This window comes from Triturus cristatus, chromosome 8 (genome assembly GCF_964204655.1).
Source record: "Triturus cristatus chromosome 8, aTriCri1.1, whole genome shotgun sequence".
In the NCBI taxonomy this organism is placed as follows: domain Eukaryota; kingdom Metazoa; phylum Chordata; class Amphibia; order Caudata; family Salamandridae; genus Triturus; species Triturus cristatus.
Genome location: NC_140591.1, coordinates 319,154,095 through 319,180,949, shown reverse-complemented (window position 1 = coordinate 319,180,949; position 26,855 = coordinate 319,154,095). Strand labels below are relative to the sequence as shown.

General features: G+C 43.6%; 1 long non-coding RNA gene across 1 annotated transcript in view; it reads right to left on the bottom strand.

Moving 5' to 3' along the window:
* The window catches only part of LOC146802045 (uncharacterized), a 164,891-nt gene that overhangs the window by 131,539 nt on the left and 6,497 nt on the right, over positions 1-26,855 (bottom strand). The window contains exon 2 of the long non-coding RNA XR_014967355.1: positions 22,400-22,510. This is a non-coding gene — a long non-coding RNA (uncharacterized LOC146802045). The remainder of the gene's footprint in view (positions 1-22,399; positions 22,511-26,855) is intronic.

The following is a 26,855-nucleotide window of genomic DNA, read 5'->3' as shown; positions in this document are numbered from 1 at the left end:
GAACCCTCTCTCCTTCCAGAGTAGGCCGAAATCGTGCGCTACTCCGAAGGCATAGCGGCTATCTGTGTAAACATTCACACACAATCCTGTACTGAGCTCACATGCTCGTGTTAAGGCTATCAGTTCCGCCGCTTGAGCTGATTTCTGCGGTATGCATGCTGTCTCCACTATCGTCTGTAACGTGGTAATTGCATACGCTGCTGAAGTCGTACCATCTGGTAGCTTCAGGCATGATCCGTCTACCCACAACTCTCCATCTACCTCTGAAAAGGGCGTATCCTGGAGATCAATACGACCCTTTGTTTGTTCCTCAGTCACAAGAATACAATCATGCGCTTTCTGCGCCTCAGGCTGGGTCTCGGGGTATGGCAACAATGTGGCCGGGTTTAATGTCACGCACCTCTTTAACGTAATATGAGGAGCCAAAAGAGTCAACTCATATCCCGTTAAACGGGCACTGGTCAAATGCTGCGTCTTTGTTTGATTAAGCAGGGCATCAACAGCGTGGGGGACTAACACCAACAGCTTATGGGACAACACAATTCCTTCACTCTGCCGTATTGACACAGCTGTCGCCGCAACCGAGCGAAAACACCCTGGCAATGCTCGGGCGACAGGATCAAGTACAGCCGAAAAGTATGCACAAGGGCGTTGCTTATCGCCGTGCATCTGCACTAAGACTGATAATGCACATCCATCTTTCTCATGCACATACAACGAAAAGGGTTTTGTATAATCAGGGGTCCCTAACACTGGTGCTGAACAAAGGGCCTGTCTCAATTGCTGAAAAGCAGCGTCACACTCATCTGACCAGGGGATCGGGATGGGCGTGTCTTTTGTCAAGAGAGCTAGTAATGGCTTAGCTATGTGTGAAAACCCCAATATCCACTGTCTACAAAAAGAAACAAGACCCAAAAATGCACGCACATCCTTCTGCGTGGATGGTCTCGGTGTGTCCAAAATTACTTGGATACGATCTGGTGTGAGTGCGCGCCCCTCCTTAGACAAAAGGTGACCTAAATAAGTCACCTTTGGTCTACAGAATTGCAATTTCTTCCTAGAGACCTTGTGATTGTGGGATGCTAAAAAGGAAAGTAAGGCTAACGTGCTTTTCTCACACAACTCCAGGGTGTCAGCCGCCAACAGGATGTCATCGACATATTGAATGAGGGCGACCCCCTCGAGTAAAACAAAGGAATCCAACTGTCGTTTCAAAGCCTGACTGTAAATACTAGGGCTTTCTGTATAGCCTTGGGGAATTCTACAAAAACGATAAGATCTATTGTTTAATGTGAACCCAAAAAGAAATCGGCTATCAGGGTGAATGGGAATAGAAAAGAAGGCATTTTTCAAATCAATCACTGAGAACGTGGTCGCCGTAGGCGGGACCAAGGTAAGCAACGTCGTGATATCGGAGACCACCGGGTACTGAGGTATCACGATCTTATTTACCTCCCTCAAATCAATTATGAACCGATAGACCCTTGCATCTGTATCCTTTTTCAGAATAGGGAGAATCGGACTGTTACAGATATTATAGGGAACTTCTTCCACTACTCCTACTGCGATCAAATCTTGCACAATCTGTATGAGAGCTTCCTCGCCCTCCTGGGAAATACGATACTGCGGGAGGCGTGGTAACACCGCCCCCTCCTGGACGCTAATGTGGACCGGAGGAATCACCATTTGTCCCACATCTGTGTCCGAAGTCGCCCATAAAGCTCGGGGGAGGGTAGCCAACAACGCATCCTCTGATATCGTACACATCCGCCCAGACCTGGGATAGTTGTCATTTAAGATCACCCTCACACCCTCAGGGGAGCAGCGGATTGTAGCCCTAAAGTACTTTAACATATCAAGGCCCATAATGTTATCCGGTGTATACGGAGCAAGCAGAAACGGACAGGGCGCAGAAAAACAATCAACTTTAAATGCAAGGGGCTGTGAAAGAGGGCTTCGGGAGAGTGTACCGTCAAACCCTACCGATGTAACCATTGAGCCGGATGGGGGAGCCCCCGGAACCAAGTACCTAGACAATGCACTACGTGTCGCTCCTGTATCCACTAGGAACTGATCAGTAGAACCTAAAACCTCAGCCGATACATAAGGACCCGTCTGATCGACCGGCACCTCAACTGATTCGGACCCCCATCCAACGCATTCCTATGCATGCTGAGAATCATGATATCCCGATTGATCGATGTCCGATACATGATACTGGTGCTGGCGATCAAAAACATTTGAGCTATCTCGGTGCTGCCCGGCAGTATCGAAACGGACATTATCGTTAGAATTCCCTCTAAAGTTCGAGAAGCCCCCTCTACCTCTCGGGCCACCCGGAGTATGCCCCTGACGTGAAGCACGCAACACTGGGCAATCCCTGGCCCAATGGCCCAATTGCTTGCAATATGCACACTGGTTCCTATTCAAATCAGATCGGCCCGGAGGGGGACCATAAGATCCGCCCCTTCCTCTATTATTATTACCCCGTCGGGGCGGGCCATATACTTGTGCTAACATCACCTTGGTTTTGAGATCTTTCGATTTCTTCTCCTCCTGGCCCTTCGCCTCGTGCTCCTGACGCTCATAATACTGAGCGATAGTCAGAAGGGCCGTCGGTGTCGCGGAGGACCAAGAACTTTCACTCGCTTTTAACCGGGCCGCAACTGCCGGTAGCAGATTAGCCACATATTTGTCCGCGAAAAGGTGGCGGCCCGTGTCGTCAGTAAGCGACTGGCCACTAAAATCATGAAACGTCTCCTCAAAGCGCGTAAAGAAGTCCGCAACTGACTCGTCAACTTTCTGTTTACATGCAGCTAACATATTCCAGTCAATCTTTTTAGGGGGGATAATCGTCTTCAACTTAGCCACAATAGCCGCAGGGAGATCTAAAATATTCTGGGGTGGTTTCTGTGCGGGCTTCCGTTCCCTATCCTCATCCTCAAGGTCAGACCACCGGGCCTTGAAGGCAACCGCATCATCTACCTTTCGGACAGAGCGCCACGTATCCGGCGGTAGGATAAGGCCAAAGAACAGGTCTATATCCGCTAAGGTCATAATGCAAGAATTCAAGGCCCCCTCAACTTCTTCATAGAAGGCCGCTGGATTCTTGCGGGGGTCAGGCAGCGCATTCTTTAATGCCATAACATCGGCCCTATGCCATGGAGTGTAAACCCAATTATATACAAAATATCCCCTTGCATCGGCGGAGTTAATATCCGAGCTAGTCCCTGCTCCCTTAGGAGGAACATACAAAGGCGCCGCCTCTCGCATTGGTTTAGCATGCACTATGTCATCCTTATCTGACTGGGAGGCGGATGGGTGGCCCCCTGCTGCAGACGAATCCGACTGCTTCTCCTCCTCCGTTTGTTGACGTGCTTTCTCTCTAAGGGCCAGCACCTCGTCCCGCAAAGCGAACAGCCGCCGAGCCGCCTCAGGAGCCTTAGGGGGAGAAAAAACACCATTACGTAATGCTCCGGCATCCGAAGACACTTCGTCAGGCTCAAGGACACTAGAATATTTTCGGAAAGCAGCAATTACTTCATCCGCGAAATGAGACAGAAAATACACCCTCTCTCTATCTTGCCACGACCCCCAAGTATGGAACAACTCCTCCTTAGACATCTTGCCCTTGAGTGCACGGAGGGAAAGTTTCCGAAGCTCAGCCATATGCTCGGCCGATAACATGGACCGTGTGTCGACCTTACCCGGAGCCGGGCCAGAATCTTGCGGCCGCGGAGCAGATGCGCCAACATAAGGGGGCGGAGAGCGATCTAATAAATAAAAATCATCATCAGAATTATTAAGGACAGGATAAAGTGGCTGACGAACAGCATATTGACCCGAGACCTGTAGCCTACGCTCTTTCTCTTGTCTGTCCGTTTGCTCTTTGTCCTCCCGACGCTTCGCTTCCTGCGCTCGCACATGATCATTCTTTCGTTGCTCCTTATCAAACAGCGCTTTCTCACGCTTCTCTCGCTCACGCACTTCCTTCACCCATAATCGCACACACTCAAACATATCCTGACGAGCACGTCGTTTACACATACACTGTTCCACATACTCAATCTTACGTATATCAAACGATCCATACAAAGACCATCGCAACTCAGGATCCTTCCTCGTGTATTTCCTCCATAGCGTGCTGTACATTATGGAAGAAAGACCATGCTTCACATACATATCCCTATTCGGAGTCCCCTCTGGGGGAGCTGGAGCAGATTCCTCGAGGTTCAACCGATTTCCAAAACAGCAGCACCACTTACGGAGTGCGCTAAAAGCAGGCATGCTAGGAATAATGCAAAATATGCAATATTAGAAAGAAAATGGCACTTAATCGTTGCGCCGTTCAAAGTTTACACAGCTCCTGGAGAAATTTCTCCACATTACCTGCCTATATGTGTTGCAACGCATATATTTTCACAAAGACAAATTCAAAATATGACTAGTCATCATCAATCAAACTCAAATAGCCAGACCCAGGCTTCAAAAACTCGGAGCAAGTACCGTACAACGGTTCTTACCAATCAAGAGTCCAGGTTCCAACTGCCAAGCTCCACAATCGCCCAAACGGCTCTCACGGCAGGACCGACAGAAGAGGTCTCAGTCGATGACCGGCGCCACCCAGACGGTCAGCTCGGAAGGGAAGGAAGAAAAACCTCGGGATGCCAGGGCTAAGACGCCGCTGGCAGTGATCACGTCCCCGGCCAAACTCCTCACCTTCGTCGCGACCAGTCCTTCGAGCATCCGAGTCGCCGATGAGCCCCACGTGACGGGCGCCAATTGATGAATACAGGCCCCAGCTAGGCCCGCAAAGCACAAGGGTTCGCTCTCCTGTAACGGAATCTATAAGGAAGTTGGCACGGAAACTGCAAAGTACAAAGACAACGTTTATTAACCCTTAAGGGTGGTCCTACAATCCACACAACACTCTTCAGTATTGCATGGAGTAGCACACAGAACATTCGTACACAGTCCCCTTTTATACACAACAGAGGGGCTCATAAGTGGGTGGATACAACATGAGGCCGAAGAACATTACCATTTATGGTCATTCTCGATACTGAATCAATACATGGGCGGAGCTAACACACTCTTTGAGCCCGCGAAAACACATGGTTAAGCAAAGCTAATTATAACAGATGTGGTCAAGTCTGGGCATGCGCCAGACGGACAAGAGAGCTATTTATAAACTGTTACTAGGCAGATTACAGGAGCAACTAACACAGAGGTCGGACTCTCCTCGTGACGAACACGTGGCAGCATGTCAATACAAAATGGAGTCCGGACTTTGGTCAACATAACGAAGAAAACATGATCGCAAGGGAAAGCATTAATGTTTTCAGTAAATGCTTAATCACATTCTGCCTTAATTTACAACACCCCCACCTTGCACACAGAGTTGCCAACTTAACTCTGCACCCGGGCTGTGACCTATTTGGTGCAGCAATGTTCATGGCTCACTTCAAGGCGGCCCTCGTCTGGCATTTGAGGCAGTGGTGGCTTGTATAGGGCATGCTGCGGGGCAGTGGGCGGGGCGAGGGAAGGGCAGGGTGGGGGGTAGTAAACTCGAACATACGACAGAACGGAGGAAAGTACTTTCCTCCGTTCTGTCGTATGTCCGAGTTTACTACCCCCCACTTTGCCCCTCCTCCACCCCGCCCGTCCTATGCGAGCCGCCACTGATATGAAGGTTGCTGACTTTTCTCTGCACACAGGCAATGATTCAATCAGTGCAGCAGCCATCTCCTCATACCTCCCTACAGGGATCCAATCGCCAGGATCCCTCACTGGACCTCGTTCCATCCAATGCTCTCATGTTGCTCACAGGGCACACTGGTCCTGGCAAGCAGGCAGGCACTGGTGCTTCAGGCTCCAGAGGCAGGTGGTCTTGGATTCCTTGAGTTATTTCCCTTCACCAAACTGGGGAAGCTGCTCCTCTCCTCCTCGCACAGTCTGACTGGATGCTTGGCATCTGACAAATTTTGGGTTCCTCGAGCTCCACTTCATATAGACACCAGATGTGATTTAGAGTCTGAGTCTTTAAAGGTTATGTTGGGGGTCTGCTTCCTTTTCAAGTGCGATCTCCTCTGCCCTGCCCTTTCTCCAGAAAGCAGTCTGTCACAGCAAGAGTGACTCCAAATCTGATAACCCCACAACACAGACCATGGGACTAGAGATTCACACCCGAATGTCAGCCACAGTGATATGTGTATCAAAAGGTTACACCAGGGCCTCAGCACTACTGTTTATGATTCCCTTATCAGCCTCATCTCCTTCATGAGATGTTCCTAGGCCCCTTCCCAATGTCTTCTCTGAATCAAAGAGCACCCTTTAAATTGTACTGAAGAGCCTGGCTCTCCCTTTCTCTTGTGTGTCCCACTCAGCTTGCAGAAATGCAGCAATCCACAAAGTTGTCTGGGAGGAATTCCTTTACTTCCTCGTGTACCTTCAATTAGTCCTCGATCTCCCAAAATGGAACCCATAGTCTTCCATGTATTATCCCATCCACAGGCACACATACACCCAGCACATGCATATAGCATACACACACTGCACAGCAGTACATCATTCATGTATTGTACCATTCACGGGCACACATACACCAGGCACATACATGTATTATACACTGCCCAGCACTGTATTGTGCCATTCACAGGCACACATACACTCAGCACACGTATAACACACAAGCTCTGTGCAGCACTCTACACCAACCCGATGTAGGCCAAGGGTGAGCTGAGCACACAGAAGCGGACCTTTAAAAATTGTGAGCCTGTGGGCTTCACTCCAGTGACACAGTTAAAAAGAACCTGTTCACTTCTACTGATCACTATAAGGTATGCTGCTACCACTGCACTTGTGCTGCTTAACTCCTGGCAAAGGTAGTGTCTTTTCACCAATATGAGGGTGGCGCTTTGGGAGCCCCTCCCAGTCCAAAAAGAACGCAATACGTGAGACAGGCCTGTTTCACTGAGCACACGCATGAGCCGTGTTTGCCCATGACAGTTGGAGCACTCAGGACAAGGATGCATGTCCATCACCATTCAAGGGACATTTCCGTCCCAGCAAAACATGACTGACAAAAAACTCACATTCTTCTTTCTTTGAGTAAAATCAGGTACTGTTTTCAGCATGATGTTTATGCTCCTAGGGGCATACAAAATGGTCCTCTTAGTCAGAGCCTGGTGCCCCATGACATCAATTCATCCCACCCCGAGGGAAAGGTGAGAACCGTGTGGAATTCCTGCACTCCTTTTAAATCCCTTTCCCTTGTGAAATGGCACAACAAATATGAAACATTAGCTGTCCTCTTTCTTTTACCATTAGAGAAAAAAATACCCCAAGAGGTACAGGGTGCAATCAGCTTCGACTGTGGAACTCAGTTTGTGCTTCAATAATTAGCACCTTCCTTAGGGGAAATGAGGCTTTGAGGCAAGCCTTTCAGAAAGCAATGCTGGCACACCCTCTATTGCCCTTAAGCTACATCCTGGTTTTGAAGCCAGTCAGACTGCAAAGACTTTTACCTATTGTGAAGACAAATAGCTACAAATGTGGATACTTGCCTATCTATACATGGCATTCTCGGAGTTGTAGCCATACATGAAATAGTCAAATCAAAAGTACATGTCACTGAATTCACTGAAAAGCTTGAACTTGCTGAAGGCCCGACATGATTTGGGGTCACATGGCACCTATGGGTCATCTCTGTATCTTGTAATTGCAGTGGGACTGATTTCCTGGGTACTGCAGTTTTTTCCTGTCTTTCTTTAATAAGCCTGTCAGTGCTAAGCCCGTTATCAAAATGTTTGAGAACAGTTTATCAAATACAGAGGGTAGTACCGGAAACATTTCCAAATATAGCTAATCCTAATTTTGCAGTGCCTTTCTTTGCTTTGTCTTATCCTGTGGAAGGAGAAAGCTTGGTGCTAATGTGTAAGAACCCGCTAAAGCAGTGGGGGATTAGGACCGGGGGGCTAAGGGGCCGATGTGGGCATACCTGCCCGCTGCCCAGATACATCAGCAAAAAAGCATTGAAAAATGCATTTGGTTTTGCCTATGTGATATATAATAATCAGTTTTTTGTTGTAAGCTGTAGCTTGCTGAGTAGTTGTACAATATAAGTTACAGAAAGTCTGTTAAAGTGTAACAACTCGTTTATGCACAAAAAGGCAGTATATTGTGCTGTTACTAGTGGTATAGTGCAGGTAAGTAATAGCAACATTTTGAGAAAAGGAAATGAAAGCGGTAAATATTGTTGTAATAGCAATATTATGTGTTTAGAGACGTTTTTGGGCCCGGTGCCACTGCACCTGCTGCCCCATTCAAATCATGATCCTATTGTCTGTAAGATAACTGCACCTGTAACTGCTTGCTTAGTAGTAAAATATTGCAATATTTGGTGTTTAGAAGGATTCTTAGAATTTTGGGCCCAGGTGTCACTGCACCTGCTGCACAATTGAAATCATGAATCTAGTGCCTGAAAGGTAACTGCACTTGTGATTGCTTATATAGCAATATTTGGTGTTTAGTGGAGTTCTGACAACTTTTGGCCCCGATGCCACTGCACCTGCAATTTCATTCAAATCATGGCCCTAGTGCCTGCTAGATAACTGCACTTGTGAATGCCTGTTTAGTAGTAAAATTAGGCAACTTTCTGCGATTAGTAGGGTCTCTAGACCTCTTGACCCCTGTGCCACTGCACCTGCTGCACCATTCAAATCAAGTCCCTTTTAACTGCAAGATAACTGCATTTGTGTCTGCTCGTATAGTAGTAAAATGTAGCAATATTAGGTGTTTAAAGGAGTTCTGACAACTTTTGGGCCCGCTGCCACTGCCTGCTGCAACATTCAATTCATGACCCTGTTGTCTGCAACTCGCACTTGTGGTTGCCGGTTTATGAATAAAATATAGCAATATTAGGTGTTTAGTTTGGTGCCTGGAGCTTTTCGTCCCGGTGCTACTGCACTTGCTGCCCCATTGAAATCATGACCCTAGTGTTTGCTAGATAACTTCACTTATGACTGCCTGTTTAGTTGTAAAATATAGCAATATTTGGTGTTTAGTGGAGTTATGGCAACTTTTGTCCCCGTTACCACTGCACCTGCTGCACCATTTAAATCAAGCCCATTTCAATTGCAAGGTAACTGCAATTGTGACTGCCTGTTTTGTAGTAAAGTCTAGCAATGTTAGGTGTTTACAGGAGTGCTGACAACTTTTTAGCCCAGTGCCACTGCACCTGCTGCACCATTCAAATCCTGACCCTAGTGCTTGAAAGATACTGCACTTGTGACTGCCTGATTAGTTGTAATATATAGCAATAATTCGTGTTTACCGGGGTGCTTGGAGCTTTTGGGCCAGGTGCCACTGCACCTGCTGGACTATTGAAATCATGACCCTAGCACTTGCTAGATAACTGCACTTGTGACTGACTGTTTAGTTGTAAAATATAACACAAATTATTGTATCACGCACTCCTTACTGTTCAAATTATACCTGTATGTTTATGCTTTCAAATGTTTATGGGCGTGCGTTGAGGTATCATTCCCTAAACCCGGGTGTCTCGAGTAATTGCAGTTGCACCTCCCCACTGGGAAGTGTCCCTCAATGCGCACTGCAGTGAATCAAAAGATAAATGTTCTACTCAAATAATCCACAAGAAGCTGTAAAATATAGCAGTATTAGGCGTTGTGACAAATGTTGGCCCCGGTGCCCCTGCACCTGCTGCTCCATTTAAATCAAGCCTCTTTTAATTGTAAGGTAACTGCAATTGTGACTGCCTGCATAGTAGTAAAATATAGCAATATTAGGTGTTTAGATGAGTTCTGACAACTTTAGGGCCCGGTGCCACTGCACCTGCTTCACCATTCAAATCATGACCCAGTTGTCTGCAAGGTAACTGCACTTGTGATTCTCTGGTTATTAGTAAAATATAGCAATTTTAGGTGTTTAGTGGGGTGTCTAGAGCTTTCGGTCCTGGTATCACTGTACCTGCTGCACCTTTGAAATCATGACCGAGTTTTCTACAAAGTAACTACCCTTGTGACTGTCTGTTTGGGTTTAAATTTTAGTAATAATCTAGGTTTAGAGGGGTCTCTAGAGCTTTTGGCCCCGGTGCCACTGCGCCTGCTGCACCACTCAAATCAAGTCCCTTTTAGCTGCAAGGCAACTGTATTTGTGACTGCCTGTTTAGTAGTCAAATATAGCAATATTATATGAATAAGGAATATAAGGAATCTCAGGAGTTCTAACACTCTACTTCTCATTCCCCCCGAAAACTCGCAGACAAAAAAAACCCTATCAAGCTCCTTCTCGGGAAATGCGCCTAAAATCTGAAACTCCATCCCAGTCACATCAGGACTAACCTCTTCACAAACTTCAAAAGCCAGCTCAAAGTCCTCTTCCTCAACCGAACTCATCCGAATGGATGGCTGCCGCCTAACGAGGAATCTTGCCCAGCGCAGTATATATTCACTTCGATAAGAAGGCTTTTTCATCACCTGCCTTTTGACTCGCTCCATTGTCCCCCCACCCCAAACAGGATTCGTCGCGAGTAAATGTTGTTTATTGAAATACTTTGTGTTCAACTGCATCACGATTAATGTTGTAAAGCGCTCTGATACCTTGGGGTTTGGCCAGTGCTATATAAAACTCTTAAATAAATAAATAAATGTGTTTAGAGGAATTCTGACAACTTCTGGGCCAGTGCTACTGCACTTGCTGCACCATTCTAATCATGACCCTGTTGTCTGCAAGGTAACTGCACTTGTGGCTGCTTGTTCAGTTGTAAAATATAGCATAGCTCTTGTATAATAATTCTATTTTTAACGTGCAAATATTACAACATTTAGAATTTGTCATAATGCCCAAACAGATTAAGTTGAAAAAATAAATCCGATAATGAATACAAAGTGCAAAGAAAGGTTCTGAGGTATGAATAGGAAATGCCACAAATGTTCTAAGGCTAAAGCATCTGCTTTACACACATAAGTAATAAAAAACAAGCATACTGTTAGAAGCTGTCTGCCTTTTCCATGGGAAGATATCTTATCTTGACAGTGAATGGGGCTTAAACAGTGTGAACAGCTTTAATAGAAATATACTAAATGTGGGCAGCCAGGGAAAGTTAACAAAAACAAAGTTCTACACAAAAGCGAATGAACACAGTAATTCGGCCATGGGAACTGATAAGAGCCACCTTCTAATATATATTAAATACAAGAGATTTCACAGGCAAAACCTAAAAAGGTGGAGGCAGCCTCCTCACAAAACACCTTATTTATGTTTGTACCTGGCCATTAGAAACAGGTACTTCTCCTGCTTGCCATCTATTACTTATATCGAGTGACGTCTTGTAATTAATTTAGATCGAAGTTGTGAGTACACAGCTGGCAAATGGCTCTATTTTAACAAAAGTGATGAAACATACACCACTCACAGTTTGCATTTGCAATTCTTTGGCTCCCAGGGGTGTCAACTCACTGTAGTTGTGAGCATTTGCAAAAAAACATTGGAAATCGGTTTAACTCTATCTCCCAACTTTGGTCCCAGTGGTGTTCTGTCAGTATTTCTCTATAAAAACAAAAAACCGACAGCTCAGGGTGCACATGATATTAATCACCCCACTCTTTTCTAATTACAACTCACTTGCGAATCATCATGACCCCGTGCTTAGATGGAGAAACCTTCCCAAGAAGCACAAGGGCCTACTATTATACCCCAATCTGCAGACGCTCCTTCTACAAGCTTGCAATTTAAGATGTTATCAATATCTTGTTATGATTTACCATGTGTAGAAATAGAGGTGTATTCGGCACCCAAAAGGCCACCAACCAAGAGTGGTCTATACAAGTAGGCATGATGTTGTAGCAAATAACTCAGATAGTAGACATCTTCCAGTTTGCAGTTGTGCACGATAAACAAGCATTTGCAATGCAATAGGTCTCGCATTATAAATTTGTGAGCAGCTGGCATTGCTAATAATAATGCAACACTAGCTATTGGCTTTGTAAATGATAAATAAATACCATTATGTGTTTGTTTTATAAAATAGATTAAAAAAGGCATTGTCATGAACAATGCCAATAGCTTAAACTTTTGCAAATGCGAGACCTATTGCATTGCAAATGCTTGTTCTGTGTGCAGCCCTAATTTCCTTTCCTCTGCGTGGGTAAAGACAAGCCAGCCATCTGTTCTGGGAACGTGGTCCTACGTAAACATGTCACCTTGCAGTCAACGTGGCGCTGGCTGGTTCCTGAAGAGCTCTTCTTAGGAAAAATAGGTTTAGGGACGTTTCGTAAGAAATACTGTTCTTGTATATTTTTCTCTTTCGAGTTATTGAACCTATTATTATTCAGAGATCTAGGCAAACGTGTACAGACTAATGGAGAATTATGTACTTGGAAGCATCAGTGCTTTAAATGGAAAAAAAAATAAATGCAGGCACTAACTAAATGTAACAGAAGGGGCGAAGCTAAGGGCGTGGCTTGGAGACAAGCAGTTAATTTGATATGTTCTTGGTGTGAAACGGTGCACAATTACGCAGCAACAGTTCTGCTATTTGTAGAGCATTCTTTTTGTCTATGTATTTGTTGTTAAATGCATATAATTGCACAAACATTGCAATGCACACACATTTTTATATTCACTGAATACCAGCGTATGCCCAGGACATTTGACAAACCATGGAAATATTTCTTGATTAAAATATTTTCCCTGATCTTTAAGGTGGAAATGTCCCTGGTTATCTCAAAAAGGCACACAAACCCACACTCTCAGATATTCACCAAGTGGTATGCAAGCAAAATAAGCATACACAGATAAAAGCACAGATACTCACCCAATTATATGCGTTTCCACACAAGCCGGTACAGAAAAACGAAAGGAACAGAGGGCAGAAAGGCACGAAAAACGAGTGGCACAGAGGGCAGAAGGACACAAAAAAACGAGTGGAACAGAGGGCAGAAAGGCACAAAAAAAAAGAGGGAAAAGAGTGGAACAGAGGACAGAAAGGCACAAAAAAAGAGTGGAAAACGAGTGGCACAGAGGGCAGAAAGGCACAAAAAAGAGTGGCGCAGAAGGGCACAAAAGACGAGAGGAGCAGAGGGCAGAAAGGCACACAAAAAACGAGTGAAACAGAGGGCAGAAGGGCACAAAAACGAGTGGAACAGAGGGCAGAAGGGCACAAAAACGAGTGGAACAGAGGGCAGAAGGGCACAAAAACGAGAGGAGCAGAGGGCAGAAAGGAACAAAAAAAGAGGGAAAACGAGTGTAACAGAGGACAGAAAGGCACAAAAAGAGGGAAAACGAGTGGAACAGAGGGCAGAAAGGCACAAAAAACGAGGAAAAACGAGTGGCACAGAACAAGAGCGCACTGAAGCTGACGAGGAGGGAGTGGGAGGGGGGAGTGGGGGCGGGCGCAGTGGTGCGGGCCGCAGTTGTAAAAGGCAGGGAGAGGGTGAGATTGAGGAAGGGAAAGATAGGGATCAAAGGAAAAAACAAGGGGGTGGCAAATGGTGTGCACTTTGATGTCCTCAGTGGCCCCGCGGCTCACTGAGGACATCAAAGCAAGTGATCAGGCAGTGCTTTTCAGGCTGCCAAATGGTGCGCGCGCCCAGGGCACATGCACTGTATTTGGAGGCCTGAAAAGCACTGTTTGCACTTCCAAAACTCGCTTACTATAAGTCTCGCCAGAGCAGCGCTAAAGCGCTGTCTCAGACGAGACCTAAAAAGGGCTAAACATAAGTAAAGTGAAAGATTACTTGGTAGTCATTTCTTCCTGTATATACTCCTTAACAAGTCTCCTTATTCAAGTTGGTTGCCAGTAGTAGCCCAGTTCTTAAAGGTCTTCAGAACAGCTTTCGTGGCCCCTAAGGTGCTTATATGAGGAGCCAGATCTTCAGCTTCTTGAGGCACTTAATTTGTGAGGAGAAGGCTATGATGTGTTGAGGGAGGTTGTTTTGATGTCTTGGGTGCGACATAGGAAAATGAGCGACCTCCAGTCTTAGTTTTGCGAATGCGGGGCATGTGTGCAAGTAAAAGTGAGGCAGAGTGTAGGTGTCCGGTGGGTTGGTGAAAGTCTATGCAGCTGCTCAGGTATTCTGATCCTGTGTTGTGTAGGGTTTGCACGTGTGCATGAGAAGTTTAAATTGGCTGCGCTTGTGAATGGAGAGCCACTGAAGCTTCTTGAGGTGCGGTATGATGTGGGTCTGGCATGGGAGATCGAGTATCAGTCTTGAGGCTGCGTTCTGGATGGTCTGGAGTCTGTGTACAAGTTGTTTGGAGAGTCTGGTGTAGAAAGTGTTGCCATAGTCTAGCCTGCTGGTCACGAGTGCTTGTGTGACATTCTGTCTGGTGTTCTGAGGCAACCATTTGAAGATCTTTTGCAGCATGTGTAGGATGTGGAAGCAGGAGCTGCATACTGTTGACTTGAGCCATCATATGATGTTCCCTAGAATTCTTGCGTGGTCTGTGGGTGTGAGATTTGGTCCTAGGTCCGAAAGGCCACCAGGTGGAATCCCATGGGGAAGTCTTGTTGCCGAAGACCAGTACTTCCGTTTCGTCAGAGGTGATCTTCAGGCAGTTGGTTCTGGTGGTGTTTGTCTTGTTCGTCAGGGTGCGAATGAGCTGGGTGTCATCAGCTTAGGAGATGATGGTGGAGTCTTGTGATTGGATGATGTTGGCGAGTGGTGGCATGTATATGTTGAAAAGAGTGGGGCTGAGGGACAATCCTTGTGGGACTCCCAATATCAGTTTCTTGGTCTCTGATGTAAAGGGTGGCAGCTTGACCCTTTGGGTTCTTCCTGTGAAGGAACAGATACTATTAAGAGCAGATCCTTGTATCCCAATCTCTGGAGTCTTCTGATGAGGGTGTTGAGGGAGACAGTGTTGAAGGCCATTGAGAAGTTGAACAAGATGAGAGCTGCTGTTTCTCCTCAGTCCAGGATGTTTTGAATGTTGTTGGTGGCCGCAATGAGTGCTGTTTCGCTGCTGTGGTTCTTTCTGACTCCTGAGTATGTGTTGCCTAGAAGATGGTGAATTTCGAGGTGAGTTGTGAGTTGCTTGGGGATGGCCTTCTCAATCACTTTGGCTAAATAAGGGAGCAGAGATATGGGTCCGAAGTTGCTCAGTTGATTCGGGTTGGCTGTGGGCTTCTTGAGGAGGGTGTTGATTTCTACAAGTTTCCATTCATCTGGGAAAGTGGTGGAGGTGATGGAGGTGTTGATTATATGAGACAGGGTGGTGCTGCATGGGCCGTTGGGGCCCCTGAGTGAATGGTCCACATAAATGATGATGTGTGGTTTCTGTTGACTGTTTTCCATTTGGTCAGGTGGCCGTCTTGGTTGGTGGTGAAGTAGGTTAGCGATGAGTTTCCTAGGGGTTGGGGTGGTGTGCGAAGTTACTGTCGATGTTTATGATTTTGCTGTGGAAGAAGTTTGATAGGTTGTCACAGCGTTGTTGTGAGGCAGCAATTTTGTTAGTGGCTGAGAGCAAAGTGAGATCCTTGATGATCAAGAAGATCTCCTGGTTGCTGTTGGAGCTTCATTCATTCGATGTGGTCCACTAGTGCTTTTTTCTAGATGTCTCTAATTTGCTGGTGATATCGTCTGAGTGCATCCTTGTAGTCAAGTCAAGTCAAGTCAGAGATATTTATATCGCGCACATATCACTCAGAGAGTCTCATGGCGCTTGCAGATACACCGGATAGAAAGGAGGACCACATATTTAATTACCGAAAAGCCAGGTCTTTAGCTTTTTTCGGAAGGAACCATGATCAGGCAAGTTACGGAGATGATAGGGCATTTTGTTCCATGAGAAAGGGGCTAAATAGGAAAAAGGCACGGAGTGGCAGACTCGCCATTTATTTTCTAGCTGCGTGGAGTGCCATTTGGTGTTGCAGAGGTCTTCTGTGTACCAGCTAGCCTGCATGCTTTATCTACTATGCTTGTTGGGTTTGATGGGTGCAAGGGTGTCTACGCAGTTCTTGATCCAGTTGTTGAAGTTGTTGATATCCTTGTTGAGGTTGTCTATGGAGTTAGGTACATCAGTGCTTGGTGTGCTGAGCCAGTCTGCTTCTGTGATTTTGCTCCAGCTGCCGCTTGGAGTGCTGGACTTGGTAGGGGTGTTGACTTGAGGTGTGTTGATTTGGAAGTAGATGATGGAGTGGTCTGATGGGGTCCAGTGTGTGTCCTGTGGTGGGTGCTGGTTCTGTGACGAGCTGGTTGAATCCGATGTTGCTCAAGCTTTCAAAGAGTGCTGTGGAGCAGGGGTCATTTCGGTCTTCTAGGTGGAAGTTGAAGTCGCCGAGGATAATGTTGGGTCTAGACAGGAGGTTGAGTGGAGTGACGAAGTCTGTGATGAAGTTAGTAAAGGTGGTTTGTGATCCGGGTGGTCGATTGGCAAGGGTTTTGGTCAGGGTTAAGTTTTTGTCGATTTGCAGCTTGAAGTGCACTTGATGGATTCCTTGTAGATGATAACGAGCCTTCCTCCTGGCTTGTAAAGTTGGTCCTGTCAAGCGATCTTGTAGTCCATTGGGATTGCTGCAGCGATGTTGGGAGCCGATGACGGATTGAGTCATTAATCAGAGTGTCCATATTTTATCTGTAAATTTTATGTGACAATGCATGAGATACATTTTTTATTACATTTTTCCTAACTCTTTTTCAACCGATTTAAATGTTTTATAACAGTTTTTTAATGTTGTTTGTAAAGCTTTTATGAGTTTATTCTCAAATAAAGCAATTTTAAATTTTAAATTTGAGTCAGGTCTCTGTGATGAAGAGGATGTCGGGTGCATTGCTGCTTAGAAGGTCCCATATTTTGGATTTGCGTTTGCTGAGGAATTGTTTCACTTAGATTGTTCAAAGTACCTTCATGGGATCTTTAAAAGGTGCTCATTTTTCTCCTAACCGCCATTCGAATGTATACATTCTTACCTTCATAAATTCCTTACATGAAAGACAGTTTTGTTGGTGATAATCATGCAACAAGAAGGGCTGTAGAGCCTCAGGCTCCTTCATTAACTTCTCTCTTCACAGTATTTTCTAAGGATAACGCAGCTTTGAGAATCAAACCTTCCTTCTTGCCAAACACAGTTTTGGAGTTTCACTTGTCTCAAGTGATTTCTTTAACACCTTTCTTTCCTCAGCCATATCCCTCCAAGAATGAGGAGACACCAAATAGATTAGATCCCATAAAATCTGTCATTCCCTACATTCATAGTTCAAATGTTCTGGAATAGATGACAATCTTTTTGTGCAATACTTTCAGAGGAAAAGCAAAATGTTTCCATGTGGCTATCTCTCCATGTTAAAGGCAATTATGAGCTAAAAATGTAATGTTCTTTTAACATGTGGTAAAGGCAGACATTTGCCCTTCTTAGGAGAGTTCCATTTCAGACCCTACCTTGGCATGTCTGCGCCCTTTTTAATACACTATGGCTTGGACTCTTACATTCAAGCACATTTTCAGGCTTCCTCTTCAAATCTACTGTACTGTGATCTGCAAACCACCTTGTTTCAGAGATTACTTTTTCTTTATATTTCTTTATTTAACAGTCTTATATGTCGCTCCTTAATCAAAGGTTATTAGGGCAATTTGAACACAATGCAAACTAATCACATTGGAATAATACAGACAAAAAATGGAACAGTCATGCCGTAAACATAAGCAATATGGAGTGAGCATGCAACATATATATACACATTACGAAACAGAATAACATTACAAAAGGGCAGTGGTAAGTTTCTAGGAGGGTAGCAGATTTAAGCTTAAGAAAAGGTGACAAGACAGATCTTTCAATTCTTTCTGAATGTCAAATAATTCCAGGCAGTAGATGTGGCTCCAGTCAAAACATGCTTCTGCACAAAACATGTCATAAACCTTGTTACTTATGATTGTAGTTTGTTTCAGCTTCTGATAGGTCATTTCCTATATGAAATGGAGAACAGTGAAGTGGGACTGTTCAGGTGAATAGCTTTGTAAATGAGAGAGCATGATCTGATTTTAACGCTTGCAATTAATGGCAACCAATGAAGGTCATAGTATGGGGGTGATATTTGACTTGTGGCTGTGATGAGAACAGCATATGGCCGGATTGCTTTGAGCTGAGTGAGTAAAGACCATGGGATGGGCATTTGTAGGAATGGCATCCTTGAAGTTCAGTCTGGAGACAACAAGAAATTGAGTTGCTGTTTTCAAATGGCCTGAGGAGATTAAGTGCATGATTGTTTTGAGTGGGTGAAGATCAGACTTAGTGATGTTATGTAGAAGTTGCATAAGGCAGGGGCTAGACTCAAGCCCTCGGAGGCACCACAAGGCATTGCAGATCTCCCTGCAATAGATTTCCGACCATTCACCAATTAGTGTCTTTTGGTGAGAAAAGGGGAGAAGCAACTCTAGACCTTGACATCAGTACCCTGTACAGTGTTGTAGAGATCAAATGAACCTGCTGTTATCACTTAAGTCGAAGAAGTGAAAAGTGTCGACATATTTGTAAAGAGGAGTCCCCTTGTCCAGTGTACCATGTACAGTACCCAGGATCTTCAATGTGGCTATTTCAGTGCTGAAACCTAGACAAAAACCACATTGGTAGTACATATGGAGATACTCCTGGGCAATGATGGTATTCAATGTATGAAACACCTCCCGGATTTCCATCCCCTGGCTGGATAGTGGCCGAACGTTTGACAACAGGTCTGGTTTGATTTTGAGTATGGGGGATTTGTTCATTCTTTAAAGGACAAGGACGATTCCTTGGGTGAAGATGTATTTATCAGATCACACCTGGTGGATTTAAAAATGCGAATGTTTTATCTAATGATGTTTGGAAGCAGATACAATAATCCTTGGCTTGAGCTGTTTTACAATTGAGAATAGGTTGTTGTTGCTGTTGGGAAGGAAAGAGTATCATATGTTTGTAGTTTTTATTGAGTATTTGTTTAAGACAGAAATGAGAGAATGTATTTTGTTGGTAAAGTAGTAGAGGGATTACACACATATATATAGCAATGGTCAAAGTATCTATTCTGGGCAGGGTGTACTGTGAGATTTCTCACCTCACATTTACAGAGCAATGATGCACAAAGTCCAGTGCATCACTTCTGTATTATTTATGCCTATTTTTGGCATCTGAAATCACACAAGCAGGATCCATGGAACATGTCACATAAAGCGACTGCTGGCTTCACTTAGTGAAGACCTGGGGGAGCCTTTGACTCTGCTCTCCTATCCACTGCATCCTACTTCTCACCCCCCCCAAACCTCTGTGTCAACAAGACTGAATTCTTTGCATGTTTTTCAACGATAGCCACTTAATTTGGCAAGACCCAAGCTATAATAGGCGGAAACTGGAATCTTGCCCTCCAGCCAGTGTCTCCCACATCAGAAGATCCTGACACTTCAGTGGTGAGGACAGGGTACTCTTAAAGGAGCTATGGCAGGACCATGCCCTAGTGCATCCCTAGAGAAATGTGAGTCCTAAAAAGAACTAGTACTCATTTTTGCTCTGTGTTCATGACAAATGCAACTGGATTGACCACTTTTTGGTGTCAGGTTTGCTGTCAGAGAAGGTGATGCTGTGCAAAATCCTGGTGGGAGGTCTAGTAGATCACTATCATGTTCAGCTTCTCCTGGATGGAGGTTGGGCAGTTCTATCAACAAGAAAATGACAGATGAATACTTCCTAATACAAACTCCCTGGAAATGTCTTCTTCATGCCAACATTACTACCCACTTTGTTGAGAATGTAAGCTCTGTGACCTCTCATCAGATGTGGTTGGTGACTGGGAAATCATACCTCACAGGTGTCAAGACAAGAGACTCACCTCTACACAGGAAAAGAGCCACGGGCAAACAAGTTACTCTTCAGAGAGGGGTCAAGCTACTCACAACAAAGTCCTGCCTCCACAATAAAGCCAATCTGAAACATGTCTAAAAACGAAGTATGACCTATATTCCCTGTTCACCAGCAAGGAAGAGTATGCACTATCTCCTCTCTGGAGGGCTCACCATGAGCACAAACAGAGGCTGATCATTTCTTGCCATTATAGCTTAAGCAACAAAAAGCTGGACCTACTATACCTGCCATTGCGTTGTCATCAGGGGAGCTGTTCTCACACCAAATACACAGTACAAAATAGTTTGCTGATTTCTGCGAATGGCTTTACAATGTAGGCCAGTCTCATTCATCTGCATACAAAATTGCCTTTTTGAGTTAATTTACGCTATCGCACACTCACTTGGAAAAAATGTGATTCCCAGGATGGAAGTATTCTTTCAGAAGAGTTATTGAAAGTGAGACAATGCTTAGCTACTGGTAAACCCCCAAGAAATCATTGCCTACCTACAGAATTCTAATACATTGATAAGGAAAGACTAGCCTCGGTCATCAGGAGAGTGTAGAAGAATGCTAAGGATAGGGGACGTTTAATGCCTGAATTCAACAAGGATGGCAACATTGTTAATACCTAAACCTATAAAAGATCCCCTTCTTTAGTCATATTCCAGACTGATTTTTTTACTTAACATTGATAAGAAGATCTTGGCCACAGTGTAAGCACGGCTGGACTGAGAACGCAAACCAGCCCTGGCAATGAAGTTGGACTGTCCCCGGAGTGGGGGGTGAGAGGGGAACACTGCTGCTGCATTTGTTATTTTGTTACAGGGGGCTGATATCGCAGCACTGCTGCCAAACCGGCCCCCAGTAACAAAAAAATGGCCCACCGCTCCAAAACCAGTCCCCACCCTTCCTGCCCACCGGGAAAATGCCTGGTGCCCGCGACGGCTGGTCGGGCACTGAGTGTATGTAGACCACTTGTGCTTATAAATATCTAAGCTCAATCATCCAGCTCAAGTGGGTTATGACTTGCCACTCTCTGAACAACAATCCATACCCACTACATCACCTCTTGTGGGAAGTAAGAAATAAAACCAATTGCAAATTAATGCTTTTCCTTAACACTAAGAAAGTATTTGATTGTGTAGAATGGAGCTCCCCTTTTAGGACACTAGAGGAAGATGTTTCCTGATGGGCACATGCTTTGGATATCTGATTCGAGATATAATCAAAAAAGACTAAGGAAGAATGTTTTGAGGTGCCACTGAGTGTATACCAACTGCTGCTGTCTTAACATTGGACACACTTTATATTTGCGCTCTGCCTCAAGAGATCTCTAGATAAACCCCTGCATTCTACCTTCTTCTCAAGTACTTTCTTGCACACTTCCTGGGCAAACTTTATAGGAGTGGTGTCAGACCTCTACACTTGATGTTGGCTTGATATTCCACCACCCCCCAACCGTTGTACATGAGAATGGAAGCCCCTTTTGATGCATGGTATGTTACTACATCAACTTCTCATCTGCTTCTATATATATATATAGCGATACTATACACTAACAATAATTCTTTTGCATGTTAGTTTCCCCTGTTTTAGATTGTTTTCCTCCTTTCTGAAGTAAAGATATGGGAAGGGTGTTTTTTCTCAGGCCATAGTGCTCATTCTAATTAATAGAAGCATGTTGCACTGACAGATATGGTTGGCTGAGTTACCAAACATTGTGTAATTGTTTCAGACATTTACAACAATCCTTCTTTTCTTTTTATGTATATTTTATTTACTCCCAGAAGTTGACAGTATACATTCTCAAGGAACACTGGCATGTAAACTTACGTACCTGTCACTATTGCTATACTATTTTTATCATATCATGCCACACTGCTCAGAAGACTGAGATATTCTGTTGTTGAACAGAAATGTTTTTGTTATTGTGCCTTTACACATTGAGCATATGAGATTTGCTGCCCACTGGGTCATTTTGTTTGTTGATTGTTTTAATTGCCTTTGAAAGATCCATAAAATAATTAATTGGAATAAAAAGATCAATGGTGAACATACGGGGCAGGGGCAGAGCGGGAACAAAATGGAATGCTGTCAGAAGTGGGATCAAGAAGAGATAGATGAGGGGTTGCTTTGTCTGGATAAAATTTAAATTAGCTAATAAAGTAACTAATCTTTGGATTGCTTAAATTTGCTATAGAAATGAAGATACTCTCCATAGCTTCATCTTCAGGGGATACGTTTGTTCACGTGTTTAGAGAACTAGGTAATCAAATCACACTCATCAACTGCTTAGCAACATAAATTGTGTCTGCTTCGCAAAATGTTTTATGATCTGTCAGTCAACCAGAAGAACTTTCATCTGATTCAGCAGTCCAAGAGACTTCAACTTACAGAGGCATGGAGAGCCTCCTCACTGAGTCTTGTGTTTACACCTCTGGAGAGGATAATCTCCTTAAATCAGACATGCTCAAATTGCAATAGGTCAAATAGGTGACACAGATTAGGGAATAGATTACATGGGTATTTGTTTTAAGATGCATGCTTTCAAAAAGCACTAACCTTGCAGTCCAGATCCAGTGATAGAAAGGAATGCTTCCACAGTTCTCCATATACAGATCAACCATGCATAGTAGCAATGTTGTGATTAACCGTAGACCCGAGGAAAGGGAACTGGTGAATAGAGAAAACGGAGACACTAGTTATCGCTACTCATACTTGCTTTCTGCAGGGTACTTGTGTCTAGTCGTAGTGAATAACTAAAGACAAGATGAATATCCTTAGTACCTGATGACTCTTTATAACCATTTATCTCTTGCTATCGAAATGATATACCTTCAAAACATCTCTATTTTGCAGACTCTCTGTGTTTCAGAATCAGGGGCATAAATGATGTCTATGCAATCAGTGTTATTCAAGCCTTTAGAATAATTTCACTATCTTTATTAGTATGGGAACTAACTTCTGTTTTCGTGAGTGCAGACTCTCAGATGCTGCTATACATTCAAGGTTGTCTTTTTGTAAAACTGGAACATAAAATATCATTCATCAGAATTACATAGATTGATGCTACTTAACAATTTCCTTTAACTCCCTTCACAACCTTAGCTGCAATATGAGCATCATGAATATTTCAATAGGCTTAAAAAGTGAAAAATGTTCTAACGAAAATACGGTCTGAGTAATATGTGACACAAATATACTTCTATACTCCTCCAAGATCTCTCATAATTAGAACTAAACTATTAAAGTTAATCCCAACATATGATTTAAATTGGCAGAATACTTCCCTGTGTTCATTCTCAACTTCCTAACACAATTTCAAGGAAAACAAAAAATCTCAGAGGCTATCAAGAGTTTTGGCATCAAGGGTCTGGATACGAGAACAAAGTATCTTGTTTGCCAATGTGAATCATGAGGAAACTTACATCTAAAGACTTCAAAATAGCTGCTGCCATTTTCAAACAATGTGGAGTTAGACTGACTCATCAGAAATGTAGTTTGCAGTCGGGCACTGATGTGTAGCTCAACCTCCAGAACCATTGTCAGTGTTTACTTCTATGGCATAAACTCAGCACATGGGAGTTTTGGATTTGCGCTCACTCACTCACCATGACCTGGAAGGTAAGCCACAGATCATGAAATATACTTTTATATTCAAATGAATGAAGAATTTTGTTGCTTTCAGGATTTCCAATCAGAGATCAAAACTGTCAATACAGATGTTTAGCCTATGACATGATCTCCCTTCCTAGTGTGTTGATTAAAGGTTTTCAGTTGCGATTTTACTTTCTTGTCTTCAAACACCTGGCGGTAATGGAACAGTTTCCCACTGTTTGTCAAAAGATTCTTATTCTAGTCTTAAACACCCTCTTTAAATTGTGATTTTCAAACAACACAAGAAGTTCCAACTGCTCCCAGGTCAGAGACTAGAAATTTAAAGATTTTAATATATCCTTGATGGGACCAGGAGGCAAATGAGTATCATCTGTATCCTCATGCATGTTATATTTTGGGTATGGCCAAAAATGAGACTTCATGATCTCATAAAATTGATGGACAAGTTAGAAGGGCTGACTATGCATGCAGTTGGTTCAAAGGGTTTGCATGGCCTCATCGTTTTGTTCGCACCAAAGTGGAACTTCACCTACTAGAGGGCAATAGAGTCTCCCATCTAGAAAAATAAGTATTTTAGGGGCAATTCCTTGACAAAACAACCCTACTGGTGATGAATACAGGCCCCAGCTAGGCCCGCAGGACACAAGGGTTCGCTCTCCTGCAATGGAATCTACAAGGAAGTTGGCACGGAAACTGCAAAGTACAAAGACAAAGTTTATTAACCCTTAAGGGTGGTCCTACAATCCATACAACACCCTTCAGTATTGCATAGAGTAGCACACAGAACTTGCGTACACAGTCCCCTTTTATACACAACAGAGGGGCTCATAAGTGGGTGGATACATCATGAGGCGAACATCTTTACCTTTTATGGACATGTTCGATGCAGAACCAATATGTGGGCGGAGTAACCAATTTCCTGAGCCCGCGAAAACATGGTCAAGCGAGGATTAACTGATAACAGATGTGGTCAAGTCCGGGCATGCGCCAGACGAACAAAGGAGCTATTTATAGACTGTTACTAGGCAGATTACAAGAGTAACTAACGAGAAGGTAGGACTCTTCTCGTGTACAGCACGTGGAAACATGACAATACAAAATGGAGTCCGGACATTAGACAATATAAGAAGAGAAACCCGTTCCGAGTAGAGGGGAGTTCATGTCTTTAGTGAATGCTTAATCACATCGTCGTTTCAATTTTCAACACTGGCACTGACTTCAGCTCAAACAGTTTGTTCTTCGCTTCCTTTTGTTTTGTTATTTTTTGATAGAAGGGCATTAATACCAGAAATGTACACGATTTCTTGAGAAGGCTTTTGCTTGAACCAATCTTAACCACAAAGATGCTTGGTGTAATATTCCATTCAGTTATTTTTCTACTTTTCTGTGCCAATACATAAAGAGGTGTGAATATAAGACTGAGTGATGTCTTTTCACTCAAATTCTCCTTTCTGTGAAACTGCCACACAAACGTATTGTATCATGTTCTCAGTGGCACAATCAGAGCATATCTGTGGTCAACAGGCATAATGTCCAATCCTTCCTATTTTGGAACCTCTCCAACCCTTCACTTTAAAAACATAATTTCAAGCTGTGGCTTGCAATCTATCAGTAAAGGCAACAGTTTTACTAAACCACATTAATAGCAGCTGTGCTCTATGTACATATATACCAGCGATAAGAACAATGTGCAATTCAGAATTGGGATCACCCCAAATAAAGCTGTCCAGATCAAATTACTAGGCCATATCTCATCTAAACAGAAATATAAGCATACCTCTCCACCTGTCAGTAGAAGACTGGATTGTTATTTGTTGGGAAAGAGGGAGGCCTACTTGTTTATAGTCAGCTTGGCCTGAGATTCTACAAAGTCCAAGTGACCTTGCTTCTAGAATGAATCCAATTCCCTCTTGCTAGTTTGTCACAGGTTTCAAGGACTTTTTCAGAGTAAAATGGATGTAATACATGCCCATTAACATCAAAAAAGCATTGCAGTAAAGAAATAAAACTCCCAAATTACCATATTTTTTAATAATGACATGCAATAATGAAAATTGACAATATGATGTAGGGCTTCGGCATTATAAACATGTTAAAAGCTTTACTAGAAAACCATTATAAACTAAAAATCTAATGTTATACCAACGGTCAGTTTACCGGAACATAGGCGTAGTCTAGCTGGTGGTGAAGTAGGGTGAAATAAGGACTTAGAGATTATTTATAGTTGAAGTTTTAAATATCATTGCCGGGTTGGTGGCTAATGTTATGCCAAATGTACTCCCAGCAATGCAGCAGGAGCAATATTGGTAAAATGTAATGCCTGCCAGCAGCCATGTCATGTCTGCCTGTCTGCATATTTTGTTTTTGTATTTTAGATACATACATCTAATGTGGTACATTTTTCTCAAATGAAGGAAAGCAGTAGCCTTCAGGTGCAAGGTATTTTATCCCTACAGCTGGGCCCATTGATGAATTTTCCTGCTAATGTCAACCATGCCTGGTATAGCAGACCCCGCCCTACATCGGGTGAGGCTTCAAATACTACAACTCACCAGCTGAGGCTCCACCATCAAAAACATTGTGCCTGTAAATGAGGCAGAGGAACTGTGGATATTGAGTAGCAGGACACCTCTAGTAAACCTCTGCAACTCAAGGGAAATAGCTTTTTAAAACGTTTACTTTGCTTACCTGCCACTGCTTCAACTTTGTTCGCCCATCGAGAGGTTGGTCTACAATATTTGGAGGACTTGCTCTTGGTTAGACCTCTGCTTCTTTGGTTCTCCATATTGTCAAAATAGGAAACCAGTTTCACTAAATCAATCATTTTAGATTGCTTAACCTTGGATAACATTTCTGGTATCGCTTGGCTGGTTTTCATAAATTCCTCTTTTAGTACTTTATTTAAATTGTCAGTGTGGTCAGAACCCCTTAAGGTCTTAGCACTCTCAAAGAAATCTATTAAAAATACTTTCTTTAAACAGAGGTCTGAATGCCGAATGGTTTCTGAGTTGATGAATATCTTGAAGAAAGTACTCAAGTAAGCAGTATACACCACCAGCCCTTCAAGACCACGATTAACTCCCAACTGACTCCTGTTCAGTTCAACCACATGGACCCTTACATCATAAGATGGCATCTATAACATCCTCTCCTAGCAACAGGTCATAACCACATCTTTCCCCTTTAATATTTACAATGAAAGAATCAATAAAGAAAAAACAATACTTAACTTCATATCCTAATAATAACAATTAGCTTAAAATCTAAATTTCCCAACCCTGCATAAAGGTAAGTTGAAAGCATGTTGAACAAAGACGTTACTCATGTATTTATGGAACAAAATCAATCAACAGTGTATTAAGTTCTTAAAGCAAAACCACATTGCATTGAATCAAAGCAA